General features: G+C 39.1%; 1 protein-coding gene across 1 annotated transcript in view; it reads right to left on the bottom strand.

Annotated features, from left to right (window-relative positions):
- Positions 1-15,738, bottom strand: part of OBSCN (obscurin, cytoskeletal calmodulin and titin-interacting RhoGEF) — a 233,612-nt gene that overhangs the window by 47,655 nt on the left and 170,219 nt on the right. The window lies entirely within an intron of this gene.

Below are 15,738 nucleotides of genomic sequence, written 5' to 3'. Positions count from 1 at the left end.
CGTAAGAAAAGATGATTCTCCTTACGTACAAAGATCACAAAGTTACCGTAAAGTCTATACAAGGAGGAGAGTCAAACCAATGGAGTTGTTGTGTTGTCTAAGTTCTTATTTATAGACCACCATCAATTCTGCCTGGAATGGCACTTTAGGTTTTTCTGATCTCTTTAAAATCTAAGTTTAAGTGTTCCCATTAAGACTGGAAAAGTTCCATTGCCCTGATTTCATTCCTGATATCATTACTGGTCTGATCTTGTTTTATTTTTTAATCTCCCCCTTATATCATCAAAATCTTAGCTTAGCTTTGAGAAGTGTCTTTTTTGGTTATGTGTAGCATTATAGTTTCTCCAAGTGTTCCATAACTTAGGGTTCTTGTTGAAACTTCTGTTTTAAAGCTTGGTTGTCCATTGTCTGCAGAGCGTTGAACTTCAGTACAGAAAGAAGGCTTGATGTTAAAGGTTGACTGACCAGGTGGTGAAGAACTAACACTTGCTCCAGTACTACTGGCTTGGTTCATATGGTAAGAAACATTTGAGGATCCCATCATATTCATCCTACCCATTCTTGAGCCAGTCATAAACATGCTTCCAATTCCTTCTTTTAAGTTGCCGAAGAAACTATGCCTTTGTTTTGGTACAACAGGTCTTCCTACATTCAGCAACACAGGCTTGCCAATAGTTGGCTCATTGATTTCAGCCTGCAGGACTGATATCTCGCATGGCGTGTCTCCGGTGACGTTTGAAACATTTTCATCACATCCGTAAGTCTCTCCTTGACCCGGAACATAATCCTCAAGATCTTCCAAAGTTAGAACTTTACCATCACGAGTAAGAATCTTTTGATCTCTGCTTTTTAGCTCTTCATTATCTTGTTCTTCAGGCTCTTCAACAACGACATCTTCAACTTCCAATGGTATGGTTTGGTCTGGATCATGAGCTTCTACTTCAATAGCTGCCTGTTCATTATCTATTATGGTACCATAATTCACAGGTGATGTTATAGCTTCATCCTTCTCCAAGAACTCAAATACTGCATGTTCTCTTTCAACAGTTGGAACTTCTGCTTCTTGTGTAATTGTACTGTCATAAGTTTCAATATCCTCTTCTTCTGCTGCATATTGTAAACTTAGATCTTCTTCATTCTCATCCTCTACTTCTTCAGTAAGGTCATACTGCATTGATGGGATATCTTCCTCAGAAAAGCTGCAAGATGTAAGCGAAGACTTAGCTTCCTCCACTAGTTTATTATTGGAGTTATTTGTGTTCGGGTCATCGCCAGGGAAACCCCTGGATCGAGAGCCATACTGAGTAAATTTCTTTGACCCATCTTTATCTGGCTTTGCTGGTGAAGTTCCTCTTTTTCTGGTTGGTTTAGGAGACTTTTTCACCTGGAATTCAATAATTTCTTCCACCTCAACCCATCTGGATGTTTGCTCTTCTAATCTGGCAGTTGCTCCTCGATCATCTTCTGGTTCTGTTATAAATAGCGTGGGGACAACTGTCTTTCGGGTTTCAGCCTCAGACCTGTAGACAGTCGGCCTGCCTCTTGAAAACAGGAGAGGCTCTGGGGTTGAAGCTTCTGACCTGGGGGTTCTTGCTGGGGAATGGCCAGAGACACGCCGTGAAGGAGAGATTCCTGGAGACACCCTTCTCCTCATCCTTGGACTTTTCACCACCGTTGTTATAGTTTCCTCTCTATTAACGACGTAAATGTGTGAATTAATATAGGTGCAGAGATAATTGCAGTGACACAAGCCAAGTTAGTTGGGTAAGTTTACTTTCCTGTGCCATGCTGAACCATGCACCAATATGTTAGATGTAGGTTAGTTTTAAACATTTATTGTGCAGTGAAGGTGTAAGGTAGACATATCTGATTGGTTGAGCTGATCATTTTATTGTGGGTAGGTCCTATTATTTGAGTTCCCTTTGTCTTAGGCAGGTTAGAACCTTGCTCCATTATATACAGTATACTTCAAGTGCTGCTTTCTTGAGCAAAATAGCCTTCTCTTCCTGAGCCCTCTTACCTTAATAGAATAACCTTCTCATCCTGAATCCTCCTCCTTAAAGAGAATAGTCCTTTTATCCTGAGTCCTCTTTCCTGAGTTGAACAGCCCTCTCATCTACAGCCCTCATTCCTGTAAAGTAAAACGCCCTCTCATCCTGAGCCTTCTTTTCTGAGTTGAATAGCCCTCTCATCCTGAGCCCCCTTTCCTGGGCAGAATAGCCCTCTCATCCTAAGCTCCCTTTCCAGAAAAGTAAAGCCCTCTCATCATGAGCTCTCTTTACTGAGTTCAATAGCACTCTCATCCTGAACCCTATGCCCTGAGCAAAATAGTTCTCTTATCCTGAGCCCTCGTTCCTGGGAACAATAGCCATCTTATCCTGAACCCTCCTTCCTGGGAAGTATAGCCCTCTCATTCTAAGCTCTCATTTGTGAAAAGTATAGCCCTCCCATCCTGAACCCTATCTTCTGAGAAGAATAACCCTCGTCATTAACCCTCCTCCTTAAAGATAATAACCCTCTTATGCTGAGTCCTCATTCCTGAATAGAAAAGCCCTCTCATTTTGAGCCCTCATTACTGAAAACTAAAGTCTACTCATCCTGAGCCCTCTTTCCTGAGTTAAACAGCCCTCTCATCCTGAGCCCTCTTTCCTGAGTTAAATAGACCTCTCATCCTAAGCTCCCTTTCCTGGAAAGTATAGCCCTCTCATCCTGAGCCCTCCTTCCAGGAAAGGAAAGCCCTCTCATCCTGACCGCCCTTTCCTGGGCAGAATAACCCTCTCATCCTGAATCCTCTTCCCTAAATAGAATAGCCCACTCATCTTGAGTCCTCTTTCCTGAGCAGAATAGCCCTCTTATGCTGAATCCTCTTCCCTAAATAGAATAGCCCACTCAGAGTCCTCTTTCCTGAGCAGAATAGCCCTCTTATCCTGAGCCCTCTTTCCTGAGTTCAATAGCTCTCTCATTCTGAGCCCTCTTTCCTCAAATGAATAGCGCTCTCATCCTGAACCCTCTCTCCTGGGAAGAATAGCCCTCTTATCCTGAACCCTCTCTCCTGAAAATAGCCCTTTTATCCTGAAGCCTCTCGTCTGAGAATAGCCCTCTCATCCTGAGCCCTCTCTCCTGGGAAGAGAAGCCCGCTCATCCTGAACCCTCTCTCCTGAGAATAGCCCTTTTATCCTGAACCCTCTCTCCTGAGAATAGCCCTCTCATCCTGAACCCTCTCTCCTGAGAATAGCCCTCTCATCCTGAAGCCTCTCTCCTGAGAATAGCCCTTTTATCCTGAACCCTCTCGCCTGAGAATAGCCATCTCATCCTGAACCCTCTCTCCTGAGAAGAATAGCCATCTCATCCTGAACCCTCTCTCCTGAGAAGAATAGCCCTCTCATCCTGAACCCTCTCTCCTGAGAAGAATAGCCCTCTCATCCTGAACCCTCTCTCCTGAGAAGAATAGCTCTCCTATCCTGAGCCCTCTTTCTTGAGGTGAATGTCCCTCAATAGACAAATCCCTCTATTAGACTGTCTATTACATGGATCATTCTGCAACCCAACTAATGTTCAGCAAGGATTCTTAAAATACTACCTTGTACATAGCCAAATACTCAAAGGAGCACCAATAGATCTTCATATGAAGTTCCCAAACGTGTAGCAAAGTAATAAAAAAGAGATGTGACAACTTTGTCAACAATTAAATTCAGATGCAATTTTCAATGATTATACAGATGAAAACCTTGACCCATCTTAATAATTCAGACTTTTTCTATTGTCCTTGGTGGTTTCAAAGGGACCCAATCTACCTGAAAGATGATTGCTGCTGTTTTGTTTTAATAGCTAACACACAATGCTCTGGGAATTTTTTGCCATTGCTTGTTTGAATCATTTTTATGAAAACCTATAAACCTATATTGTATATAAAAGTGTGGATATACACTATACAGTACACTACATTTTTAATTCACAAATCTGCTGAAAGGTCCCCTTTTAAATAAGGTAAAATGGATCCTCCTAATGCCTATCCTACCCTATATCAGAGGGCATGATAATTGAAATTTTGTATTCTTTTGAAAGCTTTGGACTTCTTGATCACACCTCTGGCAGTGTTAAGTGCAGACAGGCTGAATTTTAACATTTGAGTGCTTACAGTGGTCAGAGCTTGTGATAACAGATCTCATAGAAGAGGGAATGTAAAGAAAGATGTAACGAGTTAGATTCGCACTGTTGCTTGTTGTCCAGGAATATATTAAAAGAACAAGCGTGTTTTGAAAGTAAAGCCATCTTTTAACCAAATTGCTCATTTTCAAACAGATGTATCTGGGGCAATACGCTGCTACAGTGCTGATTATGCCTGACACGGAGAAATCAAGCCTTCAGAGATTGTTCTTCACCTGTTCTGCTTTCTATTTGCCGTGCTCTAGAAGTGATTTGTTAATCTAAATAATTCAGAAATCCAGCTGACTGTGTACAGAGTGTAAATTCTATTCCTGTCTCAAGTCATTTGCATTGCTTCTGGCACCCTGGCTATCATCTTAATGCGTTAGCTGCAAGGTTGGCATTAATATGGATGTGGCGAACTCCCTCCCCTCTCCGTAAGGTTCTGGGTGATGTTGATTTATTACCTGACTATGAGCATAATTTACTTTTAATTGTAAAAAAAACTTGAAAATGTTACAGAAAGAGGAGCTGGACCGCGAGCTGGGATTCACATTATGGATGGTACACCGCAGTATGTGACCGGTACAATGAACTATAAGAACTTTGACCTACGTTGACAATTCTGTTTTCATAAACCTGAACACATGGTCGAGAGCAATTTGCTACGTGAAATTAATATGGTCCAATATTCAAAGTTGAAATAGCATTAAATAGATTGGGTTTGAATTATTAAAGCTCTCCAAGACTGGAGAAGATCGATTATCATGGGTGAACCTGGGTGATCTAGCAAGCCCGGAATTGATTTCCTAAAAGTCATATTCTCTTAGTTGGTAAATGTTTGCAGTCCTGGACCAGATCTATTTCAGGTTTGTTGGATCACCCAGGTTTACCCATGAAAGTCTATCTTCTCCAGTCTCAGAGGGCTTTACTAAATCAGGTCCATTGTTTTCAAGAATTCTAAAAAGAATGCTGTGATGGTCTGGGGTTATTATGAATTTATGTCACTTTAATTAAAGAATAAGTAGAACAAAACTTTTTATTTTAATTTTTTTACAGAGTGGAGAAAGGTTTATCCAGAGCTTACTTAGAGCTTTACTAAATCAGGTCAAATGTCTCTAGGACCAAAAGCCAAGGGAAATATTCCACCAGCAGGACACGTACAGCAAAAAAATAACCGCTGTTTTACTTCTTCCCAATAAAAATAAAACAAAAATACATTATTTTGGGGTTTATTTGTACTGACTGATGTTTTACTATACGCTTGAAAAACTTGCAATGGCAATGGACTCCTAGAGCACTGTGGGTTCGCTAATGAGATAGCACAATAGCAATTATCTTTCAGGCAGACGAGTTTACTTTGCAACCTGAAGGGAAGGCAGGCTACAGGGAAGGGAAAGTCATTGTGATAAGTCACTATTACTCTTAGTACTTCTTTGATTATGTGTTTAAATTTCCGTCCAAGCTGCTGAGCTCTGTACCCAACCAACTTTTCAGAAGGAGATAAAGCTGTGATTTTTTTTAACTGTGTTCACTATTTTAAAAGAATAACATTTTGTTTACTTTGAATAGAGGGAACCAGTAACACAGTTTGCCTACAAAAATGCAGGCAATGCTGGGATTTTCTTATTAGAAAGCCCAACCCTCTATGTAAACAGGGAATCTTTAATGCACCTGAAATATATTTTTACTATGCTTATTTAGTAATGATAGATTTTGCACAAATTATTATATAAACTTAAGGATATGTTCAGAGTGGCAGTGGGGTTGTGGTGCATTTACTGCTTCCTCATACCAGGGAACTGCTGCCATTGGGGGGACTCTACATGTAGCTTCTGCCGGCAGCAGCTATATAGAGAATGAATGGGAGTGGCAGCCCCATAGAGAATGACAAAGGGTGGCATTTCCTTAGAGAATGAATAGGGGTGGCAGGCCCTTGGAGAAGTGGTCCCCAACCTTTTGGACGTCACAGAGCGCTAAATTTACAGACTCCGGACCACAAATGCGCCATGGGAGCCTTGTGTCACTCAAAGGGGAGGAAACTTCCCCCAGAATGACGTCATGATGCCAGAACCCGTCCACTCTCCCATCCCAGGTCTGAGCCTGCGATGAGAAAGTGGGTGGGTTGTGCCCAGAGACATAAGGGATGCATAAGGGAGACATGGTCTGCAGCTCTGGCCTGTGCACCCCCCCAAACAGGGTCCTTCTTCTGACCCCGCTGGGGGGGTTCACCGGCCAGAGCTGTGGAACACCAAAATTTTCTTGCAGACCACAGGTTAGGGACTGCTGCTGAACAGAGGTGGCAGCTCTATAGAGAACGACAAGGGGTGGCAGTTTCTTAGAGAACAGATAGGGGTGGCAGCCCCATACGGCACAAATGAGGATGACAGCCCCATAGGGAATGAATAGGGTTGGCAATTTGTAGAGAATTATTATGGGTGGCAGTGGGCAGTGCCAGTTACCTGCTTTAAAGTAGCTTTTCACCTTAAAAGAATCTAAAGAGATATGAGGGCTTCAGCATCCAGAACCCTCCCCGGAGGTTGGGAAAAATCCCATCAGACATGAATTGGATGCTGAGGATTCTGTAGCTCCAGAAGAGATTATTATTAATATTATTAATAATATTATGGAAATAATTAAATCCAGTTGGATGTTGTATCAGAAAAGGTAGAATTTTTAATCATGTTTTGCAGGGGGCAATTTTTCAAGGATTTATTTAAAAATGTAATACATTTTACCAGAAGCCATTATATGCTTTCATAAAATTGCCAACTGTGTGTGCCAATTACCCTATCCCTATACGACGTTTGGTATTCTTTTTTAATATATATAGATACATATGCAGAACCTCACCAACCAATGAGCCTCCTTCCTTCTCTTTGCAATACTTTTAAAAGCCATTGAAGTGTGTGAGGCACATTTGCAAAAACTGTGCAGGTCCTAAAAATTTGTGTTTTAGTTAAAATTTGCAGCTGTGCTATTTAGGTATTTTTGTAAAACAGTAACAATGGCGTAGCTGTGTTTTAGAAATGACATTGAATTCTGGAAAACTACATCCATTTCTATAAAAAAAACCTCACAGCTCAGGTTGTCCACCCTTTGCTAATGTCTACCTCTGTATGTTGAGAATTGTGTGAATGTGTGTTGACTGTTGGCTGCACATGCAGAAGCGGACGAGGTGCTTTGTACCCATTGTTACTGCGTACAACATAGCACATATAATGGCCAAACCAGTTAGAAGGGAGCTCAATTAGAACACCATGCAATAGGACAGACGGGGACACTCGGACAGACATACAAGAATAGCGGCACTTACATGATAACCGTTTTCTTGGGCACTTTAGTGTCTTGTTCAGTGACTATAAAGGAAACAGTATGGAGAGCAGGGGTTAGAGATCGCCACAAGCTGAGATGACTGCCTTAATCGTGTTAAGTTCATTAAGAGGAATCCGAATGAACAAAGAAGCACACACACAACCAGCCCAGGACCTAACAAGATACCATTCTTATGAATAATTAAAACAGTGTGCTAGGAGGTCCTTCAGCCTGGTGATTACATACTGGTCCAACAGTTCAATGTTGGTCATCTACCATTTATAATATCTCATTACAATGCCAATAGTAGGCATAACTCTACTAGAACTTTTTGAAATCTGGGGCATTAATTTTACTATCCCATCTGCTGGTCCTCTACTCTGTGTCTAAGCTCTATGGAAACTTTTTGATCACTTGGTTTACCCAAACATGCTATCTGGGGCCCCTTGAGTTTTCTGACCTTTTTTTTCTTATTTGACCTAATTTCTTATTTTATTTTTCAAATGCCCCTATGTCTCCTAGTGAATACTCGAGATTCAGATTGAGCACCCCTCCCTGCTTTGTGGGAGCAAAGAACCTATGATTCCACTTCCAAGGAGTTAAACTGTCCAACACCTACCAAATACCTAAAATCATTTTGGACCTAGAGAGATTTACAATTTTGAACATGGTTGAGGTAGGAATTTGAAATTTCAAGCAGCAGCCCAGAAGCTTACTAGTTTTATCATCCCTTTAGGTAATTAGTTATTGTCTTGTCTTATTTAGTTATCTGTTGCCTAGATCAAAGGGCTCTGGTACCACAAATGTTGGACTCGCCAGCAATAAATGGAATGTTTGATTGAGGTGCTCCACTCTGTATTTCATTTTTACTCCATGAGACACTCCATTGTTAGGTGACCTAGATTATCTCTGCTGTAAATATGTATCTAACATTAACCCAGACAAAAATCCATTCCAATAGGAATGGATAATTGTCTTAGCATATTAAATGTGCGGAAAATTCACTTTTTAAGGACAAGTCAATCATGTGCACTGAAAATTAGGAAAATTCACAGAGCTAAGTGATGTATCTTTTGCAAGAGAAGTGTTAACTTTACTAAGTGAACATCCTGTATTCCTTTAGTAAATTGACCCTGATGGCCATTAACCCGTGCAGGGAAGGATCCCTAAGACTACCAGTCAAGCCTGACCTATTCAAAAGTCTCTTGATGTGACTGAGATTTGCTCTCAGCACTAGCTGGGCAGGTTTGGGCGTAGTTTTATGAATCTACAAATCAGTGTATTTACTACAACCACAGAAATAATAAAAACGTAAACATAATAAAAAAAGTACAACATATATCAACAACATTCAAAAGGTTGTTCCCCAGCAGTAATTAAAAACACTTTAAAAAGTTGTCACATACCAAATCATAAACATAGCAATAAAGGACAACCTTGAGGATATTCAAGGCATCAACTTCATTTAAATCTACTTCTGAATAAAAACAAAACATTTTTATTGGTCAAACTTATTTGAATTACACAGAACATCAAGAGTTTTTTTAACAGAAACAAAACGAGATCTCAAATCCCAATCTTCTTATTACTCTTGAGGCTTTTTGTTTTGTTTGTTTTTCTTTTAAAAAATTATTTATGTTCTTTGTACATTGAAAAAAGCTTGTCCAATAAAAAATTGTTTTTAAATCCTAAAAGCATTTATATGGGATGATGCCTTAAAAATTCTTACAACTGTCCTTTATTTTTATGATTATGTCAAACAAAAATTAAAAGAAACGTGTTTACAATAGCTACAATTGCAATAGGTAAATTTTAGGTAATACCAAGAAAGATCTAAGAAAATTCTAAGTCACTAAAAAGTCAGCAGTGTTAAAGTTGGTTATAAATTCTCATTTGGCCTATGAGTTCCTGTGAGTTTAAAGCGGAACTAAATGAAAAAAAAAAATCACACTTACCTTTACTTCCCGCAGAGCCCTCGATTCCTCCAGGGCTGTCCTCATTTTAGTTGCGTGCCATCCTGTAGTCCAACTTTGTCCTGGAGGAAGCACCAGGGGCTGCCATCTTCTTCCTTGTCCTTTTTTCGTCTGGCTATGTCACCTGATCTTGCACTGCATAGGCCGAAGACCAGGTGACATGGGCTGCTTTAAATGGGAAGAAATGAGTGTCGACCTCACTGCACATGCGTGAGGTTGGCATTTTTTCCCATTACAGGAAAAAGCCTAGAAGCCTCGTGGGGTGCATGACATGGGTATCCCAGGAGGCTCTGCATTCCCATACTCTTTTTATTGCCATGGCAGTAAAGGCAGAAGGGGAGGGGCTTCAAAATTTTGTTTAGAGGGCGGCTATAAGTGTATGCAAACCTTAACAATGAACTTCTCTGATTTGGTTCCCTTTGGACCGTTACGATTGAAAGCATATTATTCTATCTTTTTAAATAGAACAGGAAAATACCTACTGATCCCTTTAAAAATCCAATGCTGTCCCATGCATGCAGCACTGTACATATGGTTACATGCCCAGTTATTTTGTATGAACATCAGAACATCTACCTTCTATATTAGACGAAAGGAAAGAGGTAGTGTTCTGTAAGGAACAGGAAGTCTGGACCTTAGCAGGATTACCAGGTTAAAATAAAGAAAAAGGTTGAAACAATGAAAACGAATGCAGCCACCACATCTAAGGACTGGTAAGCTGCTGTACATTATATATTCATTCTTCAGTTTTAAAACAAATTTAAACATAATGCATAATTAAGTGATGAAGTGGACTCAAAAAATTGAAGTTGATATTTTTACTTGAAATGTGAAAATAAGTGTATGTAATCACAGACTTTGATTGTTTGTATATCATTAGCTAGTTGATCTATGTATGGTATGGGAATATACTGTATAACATTAAAAAATATATTATTTACTTTTTCTAAATAATTCTGCCTATAAAAACCTGTCTGTCCCTCCACTTGATCACATAATTATCTTTTCCAGGCTAGGCAACCTAAAATACTATACTTGATGATTAATTAGTAGAATCCTACTAACTACCCATCCCTCTATTTAGGTTTTAATGCATAAATAATACAAAAACATTTATTATATACACAGTATGCAGTGGAGCAACCAGTCAGAATCTTTTACAGATGTGATTGGTTGATGTAAGTTAGTGTACGCTCCTGTTTGTTGCATTGTCTAGTTTTATGTTGTTGGGTTTAATTTTTTTTTAACATTTTTCAAAGCCGGGAACTGAGTATTGCTAATCTCACTCTCAGTTTAAAAAACAGTAAGTCATCATGGAGTTTATTTTTAATGTAAAATCAGCATGTCGCAGGTGTTAGACATGAGATCCTTGAAAAAGCTGGCGAAAAAACGGAAATTAAAATATAGAATATGTCATAATAAAAATGTGAGTATAAATATATATATACACATTGGGCCTGATTTATTAAAGCTCTCCAAAACTGGAGAAGATAGAGTATAATGGGTGAACCTGGGTGATCCAGCAAAATAAAAACGAATAGTCATTAGCAAGGCAGGCATCTCATGGGTGGGAACCTATTGTGGTCTAATAATGGTGCAGTGAGATTATCTATAGGTAATCTATACCACTGCCACCACCCGCTAATATTTTCTTTGCCATTCCCCCAACTGCCCGGTTGCCCTGTTGGAACCTGTGGGAAATGCCTGGTTCTTCTGGGCCAGGAACCAGGACTTCCACATGAGCAGGCAAGTGCCACAGGGCACCACCTCTGTCATGTGAGGGTGGGTAGAAAGTCACTTCTCTAGTGTAAGCCTTGGCACCACCTGACATGGGACTTATATAGGGTTTATGAAGAACTGCGGCAATGGAGAGTATCGGTGAGGTTGGTTGGTCATTCTTTTGAGAGGACCAACACTAAATGGGCAAAATGGCAAAGCCTTTAAACTGTAACAACCCTCCAGCCCGTTTAACATAGGGCAAGTAACGTGGTATGCTCCGGATACATTTACATGCAATAATTTTGTTGCCTTCCTCTGGATCAGCATATAGGTTTCTTTTCTAGAATAGTTAGTATAATTTATGTTATTTTTCCTTTTGATTGAACTTGATGGACTTTTATTCAATCTTACTAACTATGCAAAGCTTTTATACATACATGCAGCCAGGTCGCTGAGATGTAAGGTCAGGAAACCAAGCAGGTTTTACAAAAATAGGCACTGAACTACACATATATATTTAAATAAAGCTTCTTCTGGCCTCCTCAACCTTGCACCCACTGACTAATGGCAAATTGTCCAGGGCTAATAGTTTTTTGAGGCCAATGGCTCCCCGGACCAGTGGGCCAGAAGCTGCCTATTTTGACCAAACAGTTAATCCAACCATGGATGGTGAATGAACATAAAGCCCCAAACAGATTTCATTATAAATTTCTGTACTGTGGAGAATCAAAGAACTGCAGAAACTTCAGGAGATTTCCACATTCTTGTACATTACTTACAAGTCCCTGGGTCTACATATCTGCTATGGCCATTATGAGGTATTTCTATACTCTGTGCTGGATTTTTATATGTTATATAATATGGAGAATTTAGCAGCAAGTGGGACAGGGAATTTGAGAGGGAAAACTTCTAAAGCAGAACTAGGAACTAGGGTATAGAAATCAAAAACCCCCCAAAACCTTAAAAATATAGGTGGTAACTCAACCATGTCTGTGATAGGAATTTACTCCTTACAGCAATCAGGCCTTTTTAAAGGTGACAACCATGGATAACACCTCGTAGAACTCAAGAAAACAACAACAACAACAAAAAACAAAGTCTTGAGCACTCCAAAGTACAAGATTCTTGCTTTATTGTGAAAGCAGTGTTTCAATATGTTTGAAAACCAATGTTTTGGTCTGTGCAGGATCCCTTCCTTCAATAGTGACCACTATGCTGCCCTGAGGAAGGCACTCTGTTGGTTTTCAAACATATTGAGATGTTGCTTTCACAATAAAGCAAGAATCTTGTACTTTGGAGTGCTGGTGACTTTGGCCCTGATTTATTAAAGCTCTCCAAGGCTGGAGAGGACACACTTTTATCAGTGAACCTGGGTGATCCAGCAAACTTCGACTGTATTTCCTAAAAGTCATTAGCCATTTGTTAGCAAATGTTTTCAATCCTGGACCAGATCCATTCTAGGTTTGCTGGATCACTTCACTGATAAAAGTGTATCCTCCCCAGCATTGGGGAGCTTTATTAAGACAGGCTCTTTGTCTACGGTTTTCATGATGGTTAATACAACTCACCAAACTCTACCTCTAACTTAACTATGATAGCTATGTAGAAGTCATCATCCTATTTTCTGAGAGCCATCACTTTTAGTAGTAATAACCGTTTGGTTGGTCCATCCTATAGCTACGTCAATAGTTACAATCTTGTTAAAGTTACACTCTCAAACCAAAATGCTTAGAAAGAGGATGCAGCCTACCTGCCAAGATAATTTGTTTCTCCTTCTGGCTTTGCTTGAGTATGGGGTCACCCCACTGGGTTTTTCCTTTCGCTGTTCAGTGAAACCTATTCTGGAAATTGTAGCTCAAGGATTCCTATTTATTTCCATCAGTATAAATATACATATCAGTTTAATTATGAATATACCTGGCCATTCCCAATAAAAATCTCAACCTGCTCTACCAACACTAAAGCTTTCAAAAAGTTGATGGTAAGAAGGAGGATATACCAAAAGGCTTTGAACCTACTCAAAAGGCTCCAGTCTTAGATTGTAAATTGCTATTACAAAGAGTATAGGATTCTACAAGCATTTAGCAAACTTTGAGGAGCTTTCTTATAATCTGTTAAATATTCTTTAGCGCCCATTTGGGTGTTCTAAGCACATATCTTAATGATATTATTGGATGTAGCTTTAAATAAGTTTTTATGCAAGCTTCAAGCATTTAAATCTTATAAATAAATGACTATGAGGTAGTGTGTAAATCTTGAAACTGCTATAAGTTATATACAATAAGTTTCCCCCATTGGTGTAAGAGAGATGGGGCAAAAAATCCAATGCTGTTGCATGTGGTAGCAAACCGGTTAGGGGTCCAAATGACTGAGAAGGGAGGGCCATTTGGTACGGCCAGTGGATTGGGCAAAAGACTCCAATATGGGTGTTCTGATGTATTTGCCTGACTTAGACTGAATTATTGTTTACTCATCTCTAGACCTGCCAAGTATGAGCAGTGGTGACAGCGTCCATCTTTACTCTTGGAATAGGGATGGCAGTCCAATTCTTAAAGGCTTAAAATGGGAAGGAAGGAAACTCATGGCTGAGTGCAGAAGCAAACATCTAGCAAACATCGTAACCATGTATATGCATGCCAAACCTTTTAGGACTTAGCGTAAGTCAGTGGTACAAGACACATATAGCTGATTAGGGTATCAGTTAGCGCACATGTAAGTGTCAGGTAGCTCTGATTAAGATGCAATGTTTGTTTTTTGGAATTGTTCCTCTTCAAGCTTTTTATTATTCATATCGCAACTAAAAAATGCTCTTTGGCCTTTATCCAGACCTTAAAGCAATGTGTTATCATGGTAATGGTTTGAAGAACGTGGCTCTTTTTCCGGGGGGGGGGGATGGAGAGGTGCCAATCTATAAGGTAATATAAATAAAGAAACCTTCCAAAAATGATCTTTATTACACGGTGGAAATCTAAAATCTAGGAATAGGAACATATGTGCTGGCCAAGGTTTTTTAATGTAGAAATCACCATCTTGTTTTTGAGATCCATCAGACTAAAACATTTGAATTTAAAGTAGAGATATGAAAATCTTAACAAAGTCTTTGATTTAACATCAAAGAAACATCTCTATTCCTAAACTATTTTCTCAGACCAGAACATGGATGATATGGTGAGGATCTGAACAATGTCACATAGCGTGTGACATTGTCCCTTTGGTGTTCATTGTCATGTATAATATTAATTTTGTTAATGTTCTCTACAAGAAATAGAATCCAGAATCCAAGAGAAATTTAAGAAATATCAAGGATCTCATATTGTCATCTAATATATACTGTAAAAAAAGTAATTTTTGTCCAGAATTATGGGAAGAATTACACGAAAGGGACCCAAGAGCATTGTTTTCTATGGCCTTGGATCTGTCCGTCTGCACAATACAGGTCTGCCTTCTATCAGCTGTTTAGGACCAGCTGCCTATTTTATACAAAAATGTAGCTTTTTTTATTTTTTGCATTTCACGAACCACACAGATGATTATTGTAAGGATAATGATTAAGGAAGTCTGACTGAGTTTAAAGAGCTTATTTATAAAGGGATAAAGTGGCTATTTCTTAGAATAACAACTTCATTCCCCATATTTACAGAAGTTGTTGAATCAGCTGAAAAGTTTGCCAATTTTTAGATCTGCCCTTTTATATTTATTGGTAGAATCCTGTTATTTAGCACCATGTATAAAAGCAGCCAACAGCCCCTTTTTAGAATTTTTGGCCTATGGATACAACAGACAGTATGGATACAAAAGGCGGAAAATCCTGTTCCAACTTTAGGACATTTCCTATCTATTCCAGAACTCAATTTTGTATCACTTTCCATCCCATGTTCACCAGGACAAAATAGATAGTACTTCTCCCCAGACAAACTCTTTACACAACTAAAGAGCCTAACCACCATAATCAACATAAGAAAACAGAAGGGCAGAAAGGGTCAAGAGTTAAACGTGATTAACCTTTTTGGGTATGACTATTACAAGAATAATAATAGTAATATACTGTAACTGTGATCAGGTCTTGCAGAAATAACACCAACTACTGATATTTGACTGTCCCTGGGAAGCAGTTTTTAATTTATTTAGATGTTTAGAACACAAAGTACATCATAGAAAGGTGTCAACCACAAGAGCAAACCAAAAATTGCAAACTGATCAAAGATCACAACTGAATTTCATAATTCACAAATTAGCCTCTGAAAGTAAATACTTCCTCCTAAAACCCACAACATACATACATACATATAACACAACAAAATATTTAGGACATTGTTTGACAATTGTGTACCAAATGTGCAGCAAAACTTCCCACTCATTACTTTTATGGTCTATTTGCATGTCTGCAGTCTCTATTGAATGGAAGGCTCCCTTCCCTTTAGTGTCAGGGGTAGGCTGAATTCCAGGCTGATAGGGTAGGCTGATCTGTGTAATACCATTATGTTACAGGTGTCTAGTTTTGGGTAGGCATTATTTTTTGTGTTGTTATTGGTCTCTAGTGAATAGTATATATATATATATATATATATATATATATATATATATA

Source organism: Pyxicephalus adspersus, chromosome 5 (assembly GCF_032062135.1).
Source record: "Pyxicephalus adspersus chromosome 5, UCB_Pads_2.0, whole genome shotgun sequence".
Classification (NCBI taxonomy): Eukaryota; Metazoa; Chordata; class Amphibia; order Anura; family Pyxicephalidae; genus Pyxicephalus; species Pyxicephalus adspersus.
Note: the sequence above shows the minus strand (reverse complement) of the source record. Positions and strands in the feature narration are given on the sequence as shown.